The following is a 22,768-nucleotide window of genomic DNA, read 5'->3' as shown; positions in this document are numbered from 1 at the left end:
CGCCATCGGTGGGAACGAATTTTCTCCAGTAAGAACGAAAACGACCACCACCGTTGCTGATAGCTAACCGCTGGGGTCGCTTCTCTTCTCACGAAATCTCGACCAAATGAAGCGCACCTATACTGATTCTGGGACCGCTCTACACTCTGCGCGATATATCGAACGAAATGGGTCACGCGCGCGGGAAAGTAAAATATAGTAAAATAAAGTAAAACATGTAGCCACGCCCCTTTGAAGAGTGTTATGGTTGCAAATAATATTTGCACTCATACCGATAGCAAAGAGGCGGGACTATACTTACTTTATTGATCCTAAGAAGTGCTTCCGCACGCGCGGGCCATTTTTCGAGCTGTCGAGAGAGCGATCTTAGCGTCGGCATCGGCGGCGGTCGTCGGTAGTGCTAACGTCACACTTTTCAGTAAGAATCTTGCGTGAAAATTCCTCTTTCGCCACGACAGAAGCGATAATTTACCTAAAACGCCTTCCATCCATCCAATCAAAAGTTCATTACAGCGTCTTTCTCCGAAAGCGACTATGATTCGCCGACGGAATCTTTACGACTGAACTGTCTGCCGTTGCCCAGCGATTGTGAAGAGAATTAACTTCGGATCAATTTCCTTTAGAACTAATGGTGATTTTCCAAAGAATCGATTTATCTTTAATAGCGTTTGTTGATAATCACTCATAGCTACAGAACCAAAGCCGAAATCTTGCATGAAAACTTCACATTCTACCAACGCGGATCGGCATAGTGAAAAAAAGTCTGTAGCAAACATCAATACTGACGCTATACAATTTTCTTCAGTCATAATGCGAATCAATTTTCCTTCCTTCCGACACGTGTTGAGATTCACTACCGACGTTATTGCGCTTTAAATAAGTTCATCTCGGAACCGATTTCTTTTCATCATCAACAGGAAAATACAGTTAGAGTCTCGCGGGAAAATTTAATGTTGTGCCGACAACATCCAAATCGTTACAAACGCCATTAGTGAATAAATTGCTGTAGCATTTCCGCCGACACCTATGCTCGGACCGGCACTAATGCTATGATTCCGCTACCAATGCCAAACAATTATGCTTTGTTCTTTGAAGAAAGTTCGTTTAATATAAAATCACTAAAATCATATTACTCATAATCACGCTAGAAAATTTCACTACAGATTTTTCCAGTTCCTAGCGGTTGCACTTAAGAAAAATATCAATTTAACCTTCCTCCCAAATATAATGGTGGTCCTGAAAAGAACCGATTCGTTTCCACTTATGTGCCTCATTAACAGCAACTACTGGACTGCACGACCGCGATCCGATGATTTGGCTCTGTTGTGGAGTAGTATCGCCTCAATTACCCAAAACTACAACCCTGGTGCGATATATTAACTGCGAGCCTACATCGAATGCTGCTGACTGCAGAACAAAGATTGCCTGCGGTCAGCAAGCCATCAGACGGCTAGTCAAATATGCTATATGTTTAGCAAGACTATTGAATAGAAAGCGAAAGTGACCAGGCAAGTAACAATCACGAATCTATCCACACTCCGATAGGCAATGCGGTATAAGGGAGCTCTGATCGTTACCTAGCACGCAACAGAGCGCGACCATCTGGAATTGCAGTGGTGGGTATGTTTCGCAAGATTAGGTGGTTTTATGGGAGCAGATTTCAATCCTGAGAATCGTTGTTCGTCCGTATCATAGGCGATCGGACAATTCGTCTGCTGTGACCAGTCTCATTTCTAGTTTAGTTAGAATCGGTCCTCAAACTGAACCACAGGCGCGCGTAGTGGCCTTCGCATGGCAAAGAATAATTGTATACGTGTGTAGTAATTAAGAACAAATTATGTTAGCTTTAAGTAAAGAATAAATGTAGTTTATGTGTAGCAAGAACAATCGCCAGCCAAAGGAAATTGTGATTCAACGAATCGGACCAATTTGAGTGTTGGGAGCCGCCAAGGAAATCGAAGGAGGTAATTACCCGGTTCCTCAACAGGCTCTATGGACGCCGTTGATTACCCGATCCGCTGTTTAGAACACGGATGTAAATGATGTGCTGCTGCTGCCACGACCGCCACCACCATCGAGAAAATGGAAAATTTTCCATCCGCACCACCACCGCTGAGATAGCCGTTTTCACTGAGACCGCTTCTAGACGCCCTGGTCCGTTCTCCGTGACATCCAGAATGAAAATGACGCGCCACGCGAAACACGGGGTTTTTATATACACCGATTCTGTTTTACACGGATTTTTTACACGGCCGTGTAAAAAAATCCCATAAATTTGCAAAGTTGTTCCATTTTGCATGATTCGTCGAGAAATCATAAACTTTTACACGGATTTTCGAATTTTGAACTGAAAACTTTTTACACGGAACGCATCCCCCGTGTAAAAAAAAGAATCGGGTGTACCTACATAGGGAAAATGAAGCAGTGGATCAAAAGGCCCGTACCTTACTGCCTTTTGCCATCTGTGTGAAAAGACACTCGCATTCAAGTGTTTCTTTCTCTGCGTTGGTGATACACCCCTGGAAGGACAGTGTGATTGTGGATTGGAATAATCACAATTCTGCGTGGAGGGACGCTGGCATCCAACTGATTCTTCCTATGTGTTGGTGGGACGCGTGCAATAAGAATGGTGTTATTGTAGATTGAAATTATTACAATTTTGCGTTGTGGGACACCCGTGTTCATGTGTTTCGCGTTGGTGAAATGTCCGTTTTATTTGTGTTTATTTCGTCATTTTCACGATCGAAATACAAAAACTCGAAAAGTGTTGATTTTGGATATAGGGTTTGTTCACAGAAGTTTCAAGATATTTAGGAGCGCATCTTTCGATAAAACAGTTTGATATTAATCCCCTAAAGTTAGTTGAGAAAATTATTTTTCCACCAGAATGAGATAGATGCATGTGTCTTCCACAAAGTTGTAGCAAATGTTAATACGAGCAACTTTGCTGAATATCCAGTTCTATCTTATATAACAAACTTAAGACGTTTTGTAAAAACCCCATAAAAATCTAATTTTCATTCTAACTCTTTCCAATGATTTTTCCATTTTCCGTCTCTTCTAAAGTTGTTAAACAAGAAAAATTACATGTTTTGCTGAACTTTATATTCCATCTCACATACAACAAAAGTTATCTTAAATTATACAAATTCTTAGAAGTATTTCCACTTGTGATTACTCGCTTAATTGCAAAAGGTCAAAATTTCTTCACGATATGCTGAAATCGCTTATTTCATTTTCTACTGACATTGAAAACTTTTGTCGACAAGAGTCTTGCTGTTCAGATGCTGTGATAAAACATGTAAACCTTTGAAAATCATAATATTTGAATAACTTTTGTTTTATAAGAGATAGAAAGTTACAATATTCAGCAAAAACATATTATTTGCTGGTTTGACAACTTTGTAGAAGAGACGGAAAATGTAAAAAATCATTAGAGTTAGTTTAAGTTAAGAGAATGATTTTAAGAGGATTTCCACATGAACATGTTAAGTTTGTTATATCAAAAATGTAAAACTCATATATATACATATTATTATATTTATAAAGAATTCATAAAAATATAATTCAAAGAATTCAAATTTCTGTAAGTATTCATGTGATGTCGAAAATCAATAAATGTACAGCACACATGTCGAAGCGTTTCAATTTGATTAAAACAGCAGACATCTGCTACGGTAATAGGACAAACGAGGAATTGGCATTGATTGCTAGATTATTGGATCCCGTTGTATCAAAAGCCCGAAGTTGTCCAAGAAGTCGAAGAAGTTGCTTACAGAAGATACTTAACTATATTTGTGAAAGTGTGAAAGCGATGACAAAAGAACAACGAATACAAATCCAGTTGAATTTGAAACAACTTTTCCTTTGGTATTACATATTTAGAAAAAAAACTTTGCATTCACGTTATAACAAATGCTATTAAAAAAATTGCAGCGAAGCTGAGTTTCTATATTTTGATATAACAAACTTAACATGGTTTATGTAAATCCTCTTAATTTCTCTTAGTTTAAACTTACATAATGATTTTTTCATTTCCATCTCTTCTACAAAGTTCAAACCAGCAAAATTACATGTTTTGCTGAACAAGTAACTTTCCATCTCTTATAAAACAAAAGTTATTCAAACATTATGATTTTTTCATAAGTTAACAGTTTTATCACAGCATTCGAAACTCTCGACAAAGTTCAATGTCATGAAAAAAAAAATTTTAGTAAAGGAAGCATTGTATAATTTAAAAGACAATTGAAAGAAGAAAATGAAAAATAGAATGAAAATTGAACACATGATTTATAAAATCTTAATTGTTATATATAGATGTTCAACAAAGTTGCTCGTATTGTTTGATCGTGAAATGAAAATGCTAACATCTAAGATTTTATATAGACGCCCACAAGAGATTATGGTGTTATCGTTGAAGGTGCATTTCCGTTTTATATTTTTGACGATTGTAAAATCTGTAAATTGAGGAAAAAGTATAACTAGAACTGTAACATCGCTGAAGACGTCCTAAGTATAAGGTGCCAGGAAGCTTTTTAGACAAAAGACTAGATGTGTGGCATCGGACAGGTCTATAAACATGAACAAGCCTTAAATTTCTCACGAGGTAAGTCACAAATGAAAGCAATGCAAACATGGTGATGCATATGAGTTTTCTATTGCAAGATTAATAACATATATTTACATAATAAAAATAGAGCTATTAAGAAATATTTTTGCAGTACATATGACCAAATGTGTACATATACAAACGTTAGAGTATAAAGCAGCGTATTTCAATTAAAATGACATTCCCTTTCACCATAATCTTTTCAATTGATTGCTACATCAGCATACAGATCCTCAATCCGCCAATGAATCGATATCATGTCCAACCCTTATTCAGTTAGCGTCCACCATGCTTTGCAGTTTATCCTCGTAGACGGACGATAGATTTCATTTGAAATATGAATTAAAATTCCCTCCGAAAACATCAAATACCTAAATCATCCTAAATTCATATTGCATATATGTATTTTCCAATCACTGAGCTAAACTCGATTCCGAAGAAACTCTATTTTGGCATGCTTTTGTGCCCCACATCTTCATACTTTGTTCGTGCATTCGGGTGAAATGAAATGCTGAAACCTTGCACGTTTCAAGGATGCGATTACATACATGCGTATGATGAAATCTATTTTGGTCGTTACTTGCGTTTTAGTGAATCGAGATGTCTCAAAGAAAGAAGGGTAAGATGTTTAACATGGGCTACTATAAGCAATGTAATCACTTTTACTATGGAAAACGACTTTTGTGTTTATTCAAGAAAAGTAGGTTATTTCACTCTATTTTAAATTGAAAAAAATCCAATCGACCATGTACTCAACGGTCATTTTAATATAACACTAATTTCGAATTTCACATAACGAGGCACATTCACCGTACCCTTTCGAGTTTGACATTTCTCACTAGCGCCTCCAGTTGACATTGTCATATAATCTTTATTTAATGTACAACATGAACGCGATATGGTGGTTGAGTGATGGATTTTTCAGTAAAATGTGTCAGCTGTTATGTCTGTTTGTCTGTGATACTATTATTTGTCGTTTTAGTACAAGACAAGAAACAACCTTGAGACACTATGTGACAGAAAACGAAATTATTTACTTTAGTTTGAGATTAAATTTATTTCTGTTTTAACGCACAAAAGATTGGAAGATTCGGTCGTTGGCTAACAGAAAGGGGTTTATTTTTTCTGAAATGCAACCCTTATCATGCTCCTCATCGGATGTGATTTCAACAGGCAGGTACTGATGATCTCGTCGGTGAATTATCGTTTACATGTCGGTTTAAGCAAAGGTTGCCATCTGTAAAATATATCATCACGATCCCGTAAAAGAAGGTCATCCGATACAATTGGTATAGACTCTTGCGATTAATACTCAGATATGAGCACCAGTGGAAACTCTGAACATAGAACAAGCAGTTTATTTAAATTACTGAATATCAAAACGTGATTTTTGATAATAATCTGACTGGAATACATATTAACAAAGACGCAACAAACAGGCGAACACTTGAGTTAACAGGTCGGTTATTTAAGTGTTATGTCTGAAACTCAATGAATATGCACAAGATGTGATAGATTTGGATTGGAAAAGGTATTGGAGGTAACGCTCCTTCGGTGGGTTTGATCCAGAAACCGTACGCTAGGAGTACTTTTCTAACTAATCTACGAAGGACCTCTCGTCCTCCGCAGCTTAGCGGTTCCGATGAAACCAAATTCCAGCACGGGCACGTAGCCGAACTCTTGCAATACATTTTCAGAACTAACTCTGTCATATGTATTTTGTACAATCCAACCAAGTAGGATGAGTATTAGTATTGTCCGCCTCTACACACTTCTTCATCAGCAACGGCGCTCAATGAAACTTGAAACCAAAATATATTATCTCTAATGCGTAACTTTTCCTACCCAATAGAAAAAACTTTTTTCATTCGCCAGCTAATTGCCACACCGAGTCCTTCCAACAAGCTCAATTTGCGTAGGGCCTTCCGGACTGTGCCTACGATCCGGTTCGTCAAGAAGTTTCAACATGTAACATCATTATCGTCTTGTTCTCGATTTACACTCTCGGAAGCATGACTTTGCATCTTCGCATGAGTTAGAACACTTGAAACATTCTAAACCGCCAACACCCACATTTAGGGCCAGGCCGCCGTTCGGGTGGCTGTTTTTGTTTCATTTGGGCGGAAGAAAGATTCATCTTTTCGGAATTTATAAGTGGCTCACTGTGAGCAACGCTCTGGTAATTGATTTTAACCTCATAGTGAAACGAGGGGTGAGTATGTGATAGGAGTCACAAAGTATTCTTTAGTTGTGTCATGTGTTTCATTGGTTGGTATTCATAAATCGAATACTTCTGCGGAAATGTAACCCGGTGCACGCATTTGGAATTTCAAGCGAGCCTCAAAATATGCGGTAGTTATCTTTTTCATAGAAATATTCATATATGGCGGCAATTAAAACCAGTTCATTTGTTGACCATCTGTGATCACTGGATTGGAAAAATGGTTTTCAGCGCCGGACTTTTGGTTTGCCGATGAATTATTTCACACATGACTTGAGAGATGAATTACAGTTTTCGATTTATCCACCCAAGCGCGTGAATCGAAAAGGTACATAATTAAGTATCTTTATTTGGATAGACAAGAGACTGAGAACGTATCAACACATGCTTATATCATTTCTAAGGTATGGCTGAATAAAATTTCTGGTTCAGTCTACTTTGAACAAAAACATTATCCTCTGAGCGTAAGTTTTGGCATGTTCCTCAATATAGCCATCGGTAATCCTGTTTTTATAAGGTCGGGGTTCTGCCAAATCACACCAAGCGCCAATTATACATTTCCATTTTTTTGCGAACGTTTTCGTGTAACATATTCAATTTATCACAAATCACATCGGACATCGTTCAACGCCTTAACTGAGGATATCCTTCAACAAATATACGCATGAATTGACATAAAGTATAAAGGCCTGTGCACTTCTTCTAAAATTCCGGCCCCTAGCTTTGGCTAGTTCGCCGACTGCCTGGCTGAGATCCACTGCTACGTTGTCTTGATCCCTCAGCGGTCGTGCAACATACTCTCTGACTTCCTGAATCCTCCTGACTCCCCCCGTATTCACCAGTTCCGGTGAAGGAAACTTCCGCACCAATTTCATCTCCGTGTTGCAGAGGAAGTCCGATAGTTCCGGTGGTGGATGGTTTCCTCACTTGCAGTTGGCACGGAGCGATCCGTTTCTAAAAGCACGTGGCTTAAGCGCCACTCCACAAAGGAGACCACGGCCCAAGTAAATTTGCCCGGAGGAGACTCCCTCAAGGCGAGTCCATTTCAATTTTCCCGATAAGGATTTATGGATCTGTCCAGCCAGCAACAACTAAACGTGCCAAATTGGGTCCACCTTATCTTCCATCCATACCGTACAGGAACACCACACACTCAAAGAATCGGTGAGAGCCCACCAGTACCTAATACACAATAAGCTAAGAGTAACGCTCTCATCATCGGCAGACTCTCTCCTCTCACCAACAACCATCAATAAGCTGGAAGCGACATAAACAACCCACAGTCATTACTCAACATTGGAGGACGGGACTCGAAACTACAAACAATCCACTCTGTGACGTTAAATACACACGCTCATTTTTTTCTACTCAATAGTGAGTAGTTTTGTATTGCCGTCTCTTTTTTTCCCACAGAAATTTTACTCACTTTTAATTAAAAGTGGAACCACTCAAAATTTGAGTGGTTCCATTTTTTTCAAAAAGTGAGTAAAATTTCTGTGGGAAAAAAAGAGACAGCAATAAAAAACTACTCACCGGTGAGTAAAATCAAAATGAGCGTGCAATCAAATAACTAATTGGCTACGGAGACACATAGAAACATAGAGCTTGCTGACGTTTGATCATCTTTCTCTTGTACGCGCACGGAGGGGACAGGATTTGTTTTCATCGGGAAACGCTTCCGAAGCGTTTCCCGATGGAAACAAAATCTTATCCATTCTGTGCACGTACAAGAAAAAGGTGATCAAACGTCAGCAAGCTCTATTTTATTGACAAGGCACGTTTATTTACTTAAATCTAATGGAACGTACACACGGTCAAGCAGTTTGACCAACATTGACTCCACCTCTCATTTATTCAAACATCCATCGCGTGTGTTTGGGGAAACCTTAAACCGTTTTAATTTTCTCCAACCGAGCCACCAACTGTCGAATGATTTTTCGAACAACTTCACACACGTTCAAACAAAGCAGCAACCAAAGCGTTTTCTTGGGGCAGAGTCAATATTCGTCAAACTGCTTAACTGGTGTGTACGCTGCATAATGGAACGTACACACGGTCAAGCAGTTTGACTAACATTGACTCCACCTCTCGTTTATTCAAACATCCATCAAGTTGCACCAACAGCGACACGAACAATCAATTTATTCGACCAACAATATCACACACGAACGACCGAAGCGCCAACTTGAGCACCAACCATCAAAAAATACATGGGAGTTTGTGCAACTTCACTACAAATGCTCAAACATGTTCGGCGAACCTTGACTCCACCCCCGACAACTCAAACCAAAATCAAATCGTTTTAATTTTTTCCAACCGAGCCGCCAACTGTCAAATGGTTGTTCGAACAACTGCACACACGTTCAAACAAAGCAGCAACCGAAGCGTTTTCTAGGGGGCGGAGTCAATGTTCGTCAAACTGCTTGACTGGTGTGTACGTTGCATAACATGGGCACATATTGCTTCGGGTTTTGTGTTTTGTTCGTTTTAGTGTTTGTGTTCGTGCATAACTTCTTACTCCCTAGCTAATGTGCGGTTTTCGCTTTCCTATCTATTTCTACTCTATTCTTACTCTCATGTGCTCTGTGCTTTGCAACGTACACACCAGTCAAGCAGTTTGACGAACATTGACTCCGCCCCCAGGAAAACGCTTCGGTTGCTGCTTTGTTTGAACGTGTGTGAAGTTGTTCGAACAACCATTTGACAGTTGGCGGCTCGGTTGGAAAAAAATTAAAACGGTTTGATTTTAGTTTGAGTTGTCGGGGGTGGATTCAAGGTTAGCCGAACATGTTTGAGCATTTGTAGTGAAGTTGCACAAACCTCCATATATTTTTCGATGGTTGGTGCTCAAGTTGGCGCTTCGGTCGTTCGTGTGTGATATTGTTGGTCGAATAAATTGATTGTTCGTGCCGCTGTTGGTAAAACTTGGTGGATGTTTGAATAAACGAGAGGTGGAGTCAATGTTGGTCTAACTGCTTGACCGTGTGTACGTTCCATTACGTTTTAACGTGACGTCACGGATCAGCGGAAACTCTGCTTCCCGATCGTCTGCGCTCCTGCTACTTTTTAGTAATTTTGGGTGGCGGCGGAACGGGCTCACGCACGCATATTTTCACGGGGACGTGATGGCGGACCCAAACGATAGTCGGCGGATTTCTCAACTACGACTTTCGCGAAAGATTGTTGCGGCTTTCTGTTAGTACATTAGATGGCGCTTCAGATCCCTCCGCGGCGCCCTACTCGGACGCCGCACTTCAATCAAAAACCCAGATCAATCCACCTAGCGTTGGTGGTGCCTTTCTCGCGCATTAAAAAAAATAAGAAAAACACATAAGAGAGGTTGAAATAGCACTTTATGGGGATAGATTTTACTTTTTCCATCAATTCATATGCATTTGCGGTCATTTGAATGCATTGCTGCAATCTTTGAAAAAAAAACATGTTTTTTTCTTTTTTGAATTTTTTTTTCCCAAGGGGGGACCCTTGGCAGAAAAACAATATTTTTTCAATAACTTTGGAACGCATTGACCAATCGGGTCAATTTTCAATAGGAAACAACTAGACCACAATTCGCGTCGACTGCAACTTGTTGCGAGCAAATCGAATAATGCTAAGTGTGTCTCACATTTTTGTACACACACACACACATACATACAGACGAGGGAAGAGTAACTGTGGCGGAACTTGCGGGGATTGCACAGTCTCTTAGTGTAGGTAAGGCGTCAGGACCGGATGGTATTCCGAATCTGGCCATCAAAGCGGCCATTGCTGAGGCTCCCGAGATGTTCAGATCTGTCATGCAGAAATGCCTGGACGAGGGAGTCTTCCCTGAAGCATGGAAAAGGCAGAGCTTGGTCCTATTGCCAAAGGCGGGAAAACCACCGGGGGATCCGTCGGTATATAGACCAATATGCCTGCTTGATATGGCGGGGAAGGTGCTCGAGAAGATCATCCTCAACAGGTTGTTGATACGCACGGAGGTTGCGGATGGTCTATCGAGTAACCAATTGGCTTCCGATAGGATAAGTCGACCGTAGACGCTATCTTGTCGGTTACCAAATCCGCGGAGATAGCTATCCAGCGTAAGAGGAGGGGAGTTCGCTATTGTGCAGTAGTGACTCTCGACGTGAGGAATGCTTTTAATAGTGCCAGTTGGGCAGCTATTGCAGATGCGCTCCTGCGTCTTGGAATTCCCGAGTACCTGTACAAGATTCTCGGAAGCTTCTTCCAGAATCGAGTACTGGTATACGACACGGAGGCGGGTCGGAAGTGCGTTGACATAACCTCAGGGGTTCCGCAAGGTTCCATACTGGGTCCGGTGTTATGGAACGTCATGTACGACGGTGTCTTGAGGTTGAAGTTCCCGGTGACGATATTACGCTGGAGGTCTACGGCGAATCGATCGAAGAGGTGGAGTTGACTGCAGCCCACTCGATCGCAATTGTGGATGAGTTCCAGGAAGTTAGAACTGGCTCACCACAAGACTGAGGTGGTTGTTGTTACCAACCGAAAGTCAGAGCAACATGCGGTGATAAGTGCAGGCAACTGCACGGTCACCTCAGAACGCTCCATCAAACTCTTGGGGGTAATGATTGACGATAAGCTCACCTTTGGTAGCCACGTCAATTACGCCTGCAAGCGTGCCTCCACAGCTATAGTGGCATTGTCCCGGATGATGTCCAATAGCTCTGCGGTTTATGCCAGCAAGCGCAAGCTTCTGGCTAGCGTTGCTCTGTCCATACTGAGGTATGGGGGGCCAGCTTGGGGCACGGCCCTGCGTATTAACTGCTACAGAACGAAGTTAGAAAGTACGTATAGGCTCATGTGCCTAAGAGTTGCGAGCGCGTACCGTATCGTGTCGCACGATGCACTTTGCGTCATCACCGGTATGATGCCTATTGACATCGTTATCGGTGAAGACATAGATTGCTTCGAAATGCGCGGCACGAGAGGCATCCGTTGGACTGTCAGGTAGGCCTCAATGGTCAAATGGCAGCGTGCGTGGGACAGTTCCACTAAGGGTAGATGGACACATAGGTTGATACCGGAGATAGGTACGTGGGTCAAGAGGCGCCACGGGGAAATCACTTTCCACCTGACCCAGGTCCTTACAGGCCATGGATGCTTCAGACAGTATTTACACATGGCTTCAGACAGGTTACACCGGGCGAGGCCGAGTGTCCGAACCGGTGCAAATATTGTCATAAGTGGCCGCATACCGGTGCCCTGTGGTCGAACTCGATCCTTTTATCGAACAAGTGGCCGCGTGAAGAACAACATGGTATCGTCGCTTTCGCGGCGTCGATCAACCGGGCGGGTTCCGAGCCCGAGGACGGAAAGGGGTCCTCGTCAAGGCTGGGGCAGGCGTAGGCACCGCGTCGGCAAGTCCCTCTGAATAGGCCCTATCGCAGAGAGGTCAATTTGGGGTGCACGCGGCATCATCATTCTTGATACCAGTCGTGCAGAGGCAAGCAGGCGCGAAGTCGACCCTTCCCACCTTTCGAGGACATAGGGCGTGGTAAGGCCACCTGGAAAGCTGGCAACGCGCTGGCACGATACCATGTTCTTCTAGAAAAGCGAGTCACGATGTTCGATTCTGCAAGGACACGCAGCCAACCTCGAGGGTGCGTTATGCACTGGCCCCCCTTTGAAGCATTACTTTCTGGTTGTACCGAAGGGACGATGGGCTTGGCGGCAATGGAAACGTTTTAGCGGGTTGGGGATGCAGTCCTGTCTCCCTCGTTTGCTGTTGAAGGTGGCCCCTAACCCCGCACCCAGTAAACCACATATCGTATATGAAATGATAAATTATATCGCATATATTGCTATTTTCTTTCACATTCGTATATGACTGCTTATAAAGATGGCTAAAATATGAATAATATTGTATATGATACCTGCCTATGCAATATTTACGATTGCGTTTATGAAAGTCATAAACCTATATAAACAATATCAGTTTTATCGGATCAAATAGGAAAAATCGTTTATGTATACAAATATTGTCATACAAATCATATACCGATATGCTTTGTACGTATACAGCTTCCACCTTCTGCGTGTTGAGCACTGAACCTTACCGATTAAATTAATTTCAAAATTACTTACTTTACTCCATCCGATCTGCAAAAATTCCGATTATAGCCGGTGTAAATTATCGCTCAACATCTGCGAACAACTAAAATGTAATTGAGCTGTAAACACAGCTCGATAGTAAACACGGTGAAAGACTTTACTGATGTTGACATTTCAGAATCGTTTATACGTGGGTTGAATCGTTTGGAAGGATTCAAGCTACATTTGTACGTACAACAACAAGGCATCCGAATCGTATCAATGTAGTTCATATCGTACACTGAAGCTCTTGTCAATAATAAATCTCTATCTAGATTATGATTGTCAAAATTTTGCTGCTTTTCAAGAGTTGCTGAGTAGAGCAAGGATAGAGAACCAGCATTTAGTTCCAGAGGTTAAATGTTCGAGACAGGGTTGTTACCATTTATTTTTTCAAATATTCACTAAGTCGTATAAATGATCATGAAAACTCGAGAAAGTCCTTATTTAGCACGTATATGGCCTCCACTTTAGTAGGTATATAGCGATTCGGTGCATTATATACATAATATCTTATGTGTATATGATAACCTATATCAATAGCAATAAGTATAAAAATGTTGACTGGGCACTTCCTGGACAACCCAGGATGTCTGTTGAGCAGATTCCCCCTCCATTGCTTAGGAAGGGAAAAAAACATCACCTCAATTCGTCGAGCTGAGTCGATTGGTATATAACACTATGGGTCTCCGAGCCTTCTATCAAAAGTTCGGTTTTGGAGTGATCCTATAGCCTTTACGTATACTTTGTATACGAGAAAGGCAAAATGGTTTGATGACTCACCGGTTTGTTTGGGCTTTACTTAACCTAACTCAGTCGACGACCTGATGATGGGGTCGACGCTCTCGGCTTGTTGACGGCGGTGATCGCTTCTCAATGAAGCCGACGAAACGTAATGGCGGTTGCTTGCCGACTGGTGGATCTCATCCACGTGGAGGTCCCCTCGGTCCCCTCGGATCGATATGGCGATGGATCGGTCCACTTCTGGCTGGTTGATGTTTGCCAGGAATGCTTCGTCCGTCGGGGAGAAATGTCGCGCTGGGGTACGATGTGATTGCTGCGGGTAGGAAAATTCACGCCAATCTGGCTGGACGAACAATATGAGCACAATCACTAAACATCACACTATGAGCACGTCAATTTACCTTTCTCTTTACAATTATCTCCTACTACCGCACACAATCTTGCAACGCACACTTTATCTTAGCCTACTATGGAACGAACAAATTATTCAATTGATTATTTACATTTAACGTCACTTAAAGGTACATACTTATGCAGAACGAAACATAATTAGAACAACGGGGACACTTCCAACTTATCGAGATATCACGGACGAAATGATTGAGTTCGTGCATCCTCAGATTAAGGAAAGCAGGCTCAGGCACAACCGGAAGTACGTCATTTCCCGACTCCCTTCGTGTATGATCGTGGCCTTATTGGTACGATGGATAATCTGACACGAAAGTTGTGCTGCTTTCCCTCTCCCACCTTATCCGAAAAACAAATGGCCTCGACCTTGGAGAGCTTGGCTTAAAGGGAAAAATTATGTACATACATTAATTGGCGATTAAAAGACGGAACTTCTTACAATCTACCTTATTTGTTAAAACTATATACAACATTATTTACAATATTCCTGACTGCTACACACTGGGGGTGTCCTACATATCCGAAGCGCTTCCTTCTTCTTTCTTCAGTAGGTTGGCTGTTCGAGTACCGAGGTTGGTCCGACGATTCCGGCTGGCATAAGACTTCCGGTTCACCGGCGCTCTGACCACCCGAAGTCAAACACCGTTCACTGCGCTGAATACTGTTCAGAACCGGTACTTATTCACTGGTCTCATTTCCATCTGCACTGCAGCTCCATCAGTATTTGCGTCACGACTCTACTTACCGCATGCTCCATTTACGCTTCCATACCAACGACGACAGAATCCCAGTCGCCAAACAACAGAATCGCGTTGCGATTGTCGCGTCGCTCGTGTTTTGGGGAACAACTTGTTTCACAAAGCTGTGCGAAAAACTATTGTCCCCAACGGAAAACGAGCGTGAACGAAGACCTTTGTCATAGCTTCTCCGTGAGGACTGCCTATCTGATTATGTGTTTCTTCGCACTTCGCACTGACCCCACAATCATGGGTCACACACTAATACGAGTATCGTCCATTTGTCCAACATCAAAATGGAGTGACTAATTACTATTACAAAGTGACCCATATATGTGGGGTTAGTGTACCTACATGATCATTAACTTGAGCATGATTGACCGACTATGGTTGCTACTCCGTAATTGCCAGGTCATCAGTTTTTCTTCGCACTTGTATACAAGTGCGATAAACTTGTTTTCATGCTTTATTTCGAAGAGGTTTTTGGCTCTGTTTTATCGTTCTTCGTTACCTATTGATAATGAGAGCGATGCAAGCCCTGCTAAACAGGTGAATAAATTTAGGTTTAAAACCAGAGTACACTTCGCACCATCTTCCCCTACACCAGCAGTGGTAAGGTAGGGAGATTGCGTTCAGTCGAAAGTGTTTTAGGTAAACAGTCTGCCAGAAGTTTATGCAAAAGTACTCCAGAACTGGGGAGAGCATTACATGCCACTTGACAAAGTTAACCTATAAAACAAAATGATTCTTCGTGCTTTTTTTACACCTGCTTGTGCGAGATGCAATGAGCTCAAGATCCATTTGCATGGCAGTTTTTCTAGGATTGGATGGATTTTGTTCGTTGCTTTTTGTGACGCATACATATGTTCACTATGATATGAGGCAGTTCGCGAATAGAAAAAAGTAATGGCGAATTCGCAATCATTGGAAGTATTTAGCTTTGTGGCTGACTAGCGGGTTTGAACTGAAGAGCACTCAAACGAATCCGAATGTTTGTTTGCGTTTTAGATTGATATTTGTTCAACAGTTTTTCGGCGCACAGCAGCAAATATGAGTTTAGTTCTTATGGCTTCCGAGCCTCTTGAAAGGAGGCTTCCGAGCCTCTTGAAAGGAGGCTTCCGAGCCTCTTGTCTTGAGGCTTCCGAGCCTCTTGTCTTGAGGCTTCCGAGCCTCTTGTCTTGAGGCTTCCGAGCCTCTTGTCCTGAGGCTTCTGAGCCTCTTGTCTTGAGGCTTCCGAGCCTCTTGTCTTAGGGCTTTCGAACCTCTCAAAAGGAGGCTTCCGAGCATTGTGGCTGACTAGCGGGTTTGAACTGAAGAGCACTCAAACGAATTCGAATGTTAGTTTTTTCAAAAGGAGGCTTCCGAGCTGTAACGAGTTACAGAATAATCGATAAAACGGAAAAATAATTTAAAAAAAAACAATTAAAATAAAGTAAAACCTAACTTGCATACAACTTGCTCTAGTAGCCGATTTCGCGCATCAAGTCTCTGATCTTTTCCGAGCGGTGATACGCCAGAGGGGTTCTATTCGCATCTTCGATACGCGATTACAGGTGTTCATCTTTTGATAAAGACCTCAGGAAGTGGATACCCGATAAAGGCCGAATGAAATGATCTACTTCGGGTTCGTAAAGCGGTTGTTGGCTAGACAGACTGCCATAGCTGATCCTCTCGTAGTTTGACTGTCCAAGCGTTAACAGCTCTATAGCAAGTGAGTCGCAAGTTATAAGCCACGAGTTTGAGAAGCCATCGCGGTTAAAATACCAGAACAAATTTGTTAAAACCATCGAGCAAAATGCGCTGTAGTGTTGCAAGTAGCTAGGTAATTGCTAAATTTATATAAAATGCACTGTGCCCTAATGTGAAATATCCGATCTAGGACTGTTGTATTCCGACAACGAAGAAAATCGTATAAAGGAAAAGTTTCCTGTTTTGCCGCGCGAGAAAAAAATCTTTGTAAAGGTAAAATTTTTACCGTGCTCACCATAATGCCGATATACCTTAATTTGTAATTTATTTCATTCGAAGAATTCCTTCGAATGGAATCTATACCATTTCGTCGAAAGACATTTCGTCGAATGACATTTAGTCGAATGACATTTGGTCGAAAAGACATTACGTCGAATGGACATTTGGTTGAAAGGACATTTAGTCGAAAATGTTTTTTTAATCCATTAGATAAGCAGGACATTTGGTCGAATGACGTTTGGTCGAAAGGACACTACGTCGAAAGGACATTTGGTCGAATTGACATTTAGTCGAAATCTGATTTAAGTATGAAAAATCTTCGTACATTTGGTCGAATGGCGTTTGGTCGAAAGCGAGTTTTCGAATTAAAAATCTTAGTAAATTTAGTCTAACAATGTTCCGTCGAATGGCTATTTGAAAGAAAAGAACTTTAGTCAATAACAATAAAAAAATAAATGATTTATTCGGGTTTTCTAAAAGTCACATAATTATTGCTCCAATATTGTCCAAAGAATGATGGGTCCATAAAAACAATAAATAATACGAAAACGGTGAATATCCCGAGAATATTTCCGACTGCTCGGAATTAAATTTTCGGCCAATAATAAACGAATTATGGTTGGAAGACAATTTCATTCTGAACTAATTATTGTATAAATATTGAGTGAAAGAAAGAGTTTCAATGAAAAGAATAAGAAAACCATTTTCATTCGACCAAATGTCCTTTCGACTAAACGTCCTTTCGACGAAATGTCATTAGACTAGCTGTCAATCAACGAAATGTTCCAAAGCCGAGTACTATGAAGAAGTAACATTGATATCATTGGTTTTTGATAATGTACCGAAAAAAATAGAGGATATTTCATCATCAGTACCTAATATTTTACTATTTCTGTAGGTTTTCAATTTTCCTGTAATACACCAGAGTCTCCAGAAGTTTCTTTAGCTCGGCTGAAAAATCCTCATTGACATCCATATTCGTTTCTTCCGCTCTTCCGCACTTCCGCTGAACTTCCTCACGTCGACTGAATTACTCTTATCAGTTTATCCATGAATCTTGTGGATTATTTAATCAAATTCAACCAAAAATCTATTGACGAATTATCCATTTAACTAATTACCTATTACCGACTAAACACTTTCAACATTCGACTAAATTTCCATTCGACTAAATGACCTTTCGACTAAATGTCCGTTCGACTAAATGTCCATTCGACTAAATGTCCATTTGACTAAATTTCCATTCGACTAAATGTCCATTCGACTAAATGTCCCTTCGACCAAATGTACTTTCGACTAAATGTCATTCGACTAAACGTCATTCGACGAAATGTCATTCGACGAACTGTCCCAAAGCCTTCGAATGAAGGTGGCACCCCTAGGGGGAACGTGTCTGGCACTCGTCATGGTGAAACCACGCGGTAAATCGATCGTGTGACATCGACAAGACGTCATCAGTGGCCGCGCGTCATCGCGCCGCCGTGAAACTCGTTGGGGACCGTTGCAGTAACGTAGTCACGACCACGCAACCACAGTGAGCAAAGATACGAACCGGTTCGACGTAGTGTAGCCCAGACCCGACACTAGAGGGCCGCTACTCGTAGGCTAGACCGTGCAATCAGGTGAACCAGTACGTGCATCTTGACGCCGTTGGACGTCAAGGGAAGTCGATGGATACCATAAAGGGAATACGTTGGGGAAAGTAAACGAAACCAAAATTGTATGATACTAATCCTAGAGAATAAGAATGGAAAATTGTGAACGGGGAAATGGAGAAACTATGGAAGGAAAGATGGTTCCAAATTCTGCACTAAAGGTGCGATACCAATAGCGCCAATAAACGGAAAAGTATGTACTAAGAGCATAATTGAGCAGATAGACTTTTTGTTCAACGCAATATTCCCTAGCAAACTATTGGAGCTGAGTTAAGGCAGTATCGGTTTTTTTCCGTTTTGAATTTAGTATAGGCTCTGGACTTGGGTGCCTTTTCTACGGACTGGAACCAACTCCACCCTGTAATTGTATCTCATATTTTGTTCATTTAAGATTGCTCATTCTGTAGTTAGACGGTTGAAGGTTTCGGTTGTGGATTGAAGTTTGGGATTTTGGAACTCGCCTTTGAGGTCTCACCGCCGGGCACGGAATAAAAGAGAAGTATCGAGCAGCTTCACGGCAAGTAATACATGCTTGCCTGGCGCTAAAGTGGAGTTGTATGCAAACCAATCCTAATTTATCGTCTACTCCCGTTTCAGAGCCTCAGGAAGGGAGGCTTCCGAGCCTCAGGAAAGGAGGCTTCCGAGCCTCTTGAAAGGAGACTTCCGAGCCTCTTGAAAGGAGACTTCCGAGCCTCTTGAAAGGAGACTTCCGAGCCTCTTGTCTTGAGGCTTCCGAGCCTCTTGTCTTGAGGTTTCCGAGCCTCTTGTCCTGAGGCTTCTGAGCATCTTGTCTTGAGGCTTCCGAGCCTCTTGTCTTAGGGCTTTCGAACCTCTCAAAAGGAGGCTTCCGAGCTTTGTGGCTGACTAGCGGGTTTGAACTGAAGAGCACTCCAACGAATCCGAATGTTTGTTTTTTCAAAAGGAGGCTTCCGAGCCTCAGGAAGGGAGGCTTCTGAGCCTCAGGAAAGGAGGCTCTAAGCCTCTTGAAAGGGGGCTTCCAAACCTTTTGCAACGACGCTACTAAGCTTCCCAGGAAAAGGCCTATATGTCTCTCAAATAGAGGTTTTCGCCTTCAGATTCTTGATTTTATTTCAGAAATATATTTCTTAAATATTATTCAACATTTTTTGATTGCGTTGAAGATTTTTAAACGACGTTGTGTCCTTTTGACACACAGCCCTTCATACACTGTCCTTGGGATAAAAAGATTCAGGATTCAAAAGTTTTCGATTTTCTGATCGCCATGCATATTATGTAGGGGAACGGTTCGCCACTTCATCTCATAGCTCCTATTTCCATCCCATCAAAAACAAAGAAATGGAAAGGAATTTGGTTTGTTTATTATTTTTGTGATTTTTTTCAGCAGTGAGCACGCATGTTGACAAAAAGAAGCGACGAATTTGGTGCTGTATTTCTTTGTTTAGCGATGAGATGGATATATGTACAGTGAGATTGAGATCGGAACATTTCCCCTACAATACAAACTGCCCATGATCGCATATTTGTAATACTCACCTTTTTGTTCATTTTGTAAAAAACCTGTGGATCGCTCGCTCAGATAGCTCAATTTACAGAATCTAATCCCACAACGGTAAAATAGACTTTACTATCTTGCTTACCTGTGGTAAGCTGAAAATGATTGAGTTTGTGGGGAGGACTATATATATATTTACTAGTCGACCCGGCAGACGTTGTCCTGCATAGTAGGCGAAAATGCGGGTTGTTAACTGCCCATACGAAATTCCCATACAAATCTTTATTTTAGTTTTTCACGGTTTACTCAACTTTACTAATGATTTTTTTCATATAAACCCGTCGGAAGCTGTAACGAATATAATATATATATATAGTAGTTCTTATATAGTTCTATATATAGTTCTTAATCATTCAAATCATCAAAATAATGAAAAGAACAAAAATAAATGGAAATGGCAGTTATTTTTTAATTAAATTTACATATTCAGAGTTTATCTTGGTTATTTGATATGGTTTATTTCTTGAACTTCCGCTTAACAATTGCACAACTTTTATCATAAAGTTGTGTAAGTTTGATACAAGTGTTCATTTTACCTGCATACATGCCTTGTGATAAATAACTCTTCCTCTAACTATGCAAACCAATAATTTTAACATTTACCCCTGCAACATCTTTGTGAAGGGTGTCCAATTTGTCGCTGTTGTTGGAACATATTGGAATTAAAGACACTAGATACAAAGATGGGAAGTCTGATCCCTGAACAAATAAATCACCAGGCAACTCTGCGTGCGCAACACTGCTGATGCTGGATATACTTTCCACATTGGTCTATACGAATTTCATAATTCAAAAATATTTTATTTGTATCGTGTTCAACTACCCAATAAAAAGCCACAATTCACTATAAACATGTTTAATTGATTTTCAACCACATACGAACACATTTTTACCTAAATTCATCAAAAATATTCAAATAATAATATAAACATATTTATTCGTGCTGGTTCAAATAAACCCTTGCCAAATGTTGCGCGCGATATTTTGGAATGACAGGTCTCTTGCTCGATTGGAATGACACTGACAGTAAATTGGGAACTCCAATTGGAACATTTCCCGTCTTTGTTTATAGTGTCTTTAGTTTGAACCAATGTTATGATGAATTTATTAAGCATTAAAGCTTGGGGAAAAATGGTTGAAAATTTCATCAGACCCTATTTTTACGGCCTCGTTTGGTATTTTGGATAGTAGGGTAAGTGTACCTGCTTTGGCCACCTTAGTGCCTAATTTGCCCAACCCAGAAAAATGCATATTTTTTAAAAACTATCGATCAGTTTCCACAGCCAAGAAGCGTAAGGGGGAAATTGCTTTATTTTCGGAGTTATGCGAGCAACTGGCCAAAACTTGTACAGTTACCCTAATAGCTATTCGTTCGGTCTCAAAACCAAAATATTAGCTCCGGTACCTTATTTTATTTCAAGAGAAACGTGTGCATGGTGCACATACGCATAAATAGTGTTTTAATATAAAAGCCAACTGTTCATTTTATCACCTCTTCCCCTACTTCGTTTTCGGCGTATTGCTTACTAGTCCTATCCGCATCGATAGCTTGTTTTGATGTTGTGCAATCGGCAAATATGATTTCTTAAATTGTTACTTTTTTGTTTGTTTTGACGGTTAAAATAACAAAATGTATAGCAGAAAAATCTTACTGTTAAATCGAAAGCTATACCTGCTATCGATGAGAGCAAATCGAAAATTAAATTTGATATTTATTCCGATTACAAAATAAGTACACAGTTTGACAACAAATCATACAATACTGAAATCCATAGCAAAATGAGATCAAAATATGTAATCAATCTCGATGATTCACATTTTAAATCAAATTATGATTTCAATTTGATGTCAAATTCAAAATGTGTTTTCTATATGCTCTCATTATGTTATCAGACTTGGCCCGGGATATGTTTCTGTATCTCATTTACATGGCGATGCTTTTATTACATTATTGGAAAAGCGCATTGGGAAAAGAAAATTGGTTCTTGTCAGGACCAGCATTTTATTTGAAAGAAAGAGTTAATTGCGAAAATTGATTGTTTCGGCGGCATCGGTTTTAGCGTGGTAGCTTGGTTGCTGTAGTATATTAGACGCGCATTACCGTACAATTTATGATGAAATGCACAATATGTAAACAGTCATTAAATGTGTAGCTCTTGCATTTGTTATGTGTTCGGCAACACTGTTCATGATGATGATTGCTGGTGAGATGGTGACAGCTCAGTCTTATTTAGTCGCAGCCGCGGGCGGACGCGATCTCACAACTGGCGACGAGGATGGGATCGTAAAGGTAAATATTGCAGATTTTCTTCGAAAAAGAACCAGTGGATACTGGTTAGCCGTTATATTACGAAAGTAATGGTTTCGTTTGAAAAATGTTGGAACCAGTGGAACCTTTTTCTTGATTGGATTTTGCGGAGTGAAATGATAGTTTCACTGCCGACTGGATGAGAAAAAGACGCGAGAATTTGCGAGAATTCTCCGTGGGCAAACTTTGCGAGAATCAGAGTGATTCTCTTGAGTAGGCGGGAATCTGAAGGATTCCCTAGTATTAGATGCGAGAATTTTAAGCATTCTCCAGGGGGCAAAGTTCGAGAGAATGTTTGACATTCTCGTGGAGAAGCGGAAATATTCAGTATTTCCCAGATGAAGCAAATCTGGCAGAATCTGTGGATTCTGAAGGTATAGAGAAAATGTTTGGCATTTTCGCGGAGCAAGCGGAAGTTTATAGGATTTCCCGGACGATGAGTTGTCAGGCGGAATCTGTGAATTCTGCAG

The sequence above is a fragment of the Armigeres subalbatus genome, chromosome 2 (assembly GCF_024139115.2).
Source record: "Armigeres subalbatus isolate Guangzhou_Male chromosome 2, GZ_Asu_2, whole genome shotgun sequence".
NCBI classification, from domain to species: domain Eukaryota; kingdom Metazoa; phylum Arthropoda; class Insecta; order Diptera; family Culicidae; genus Armigeres; species Armigeres subalbatus.
This window is presented reverse-complemented; position numbering follows the sequence as displayed.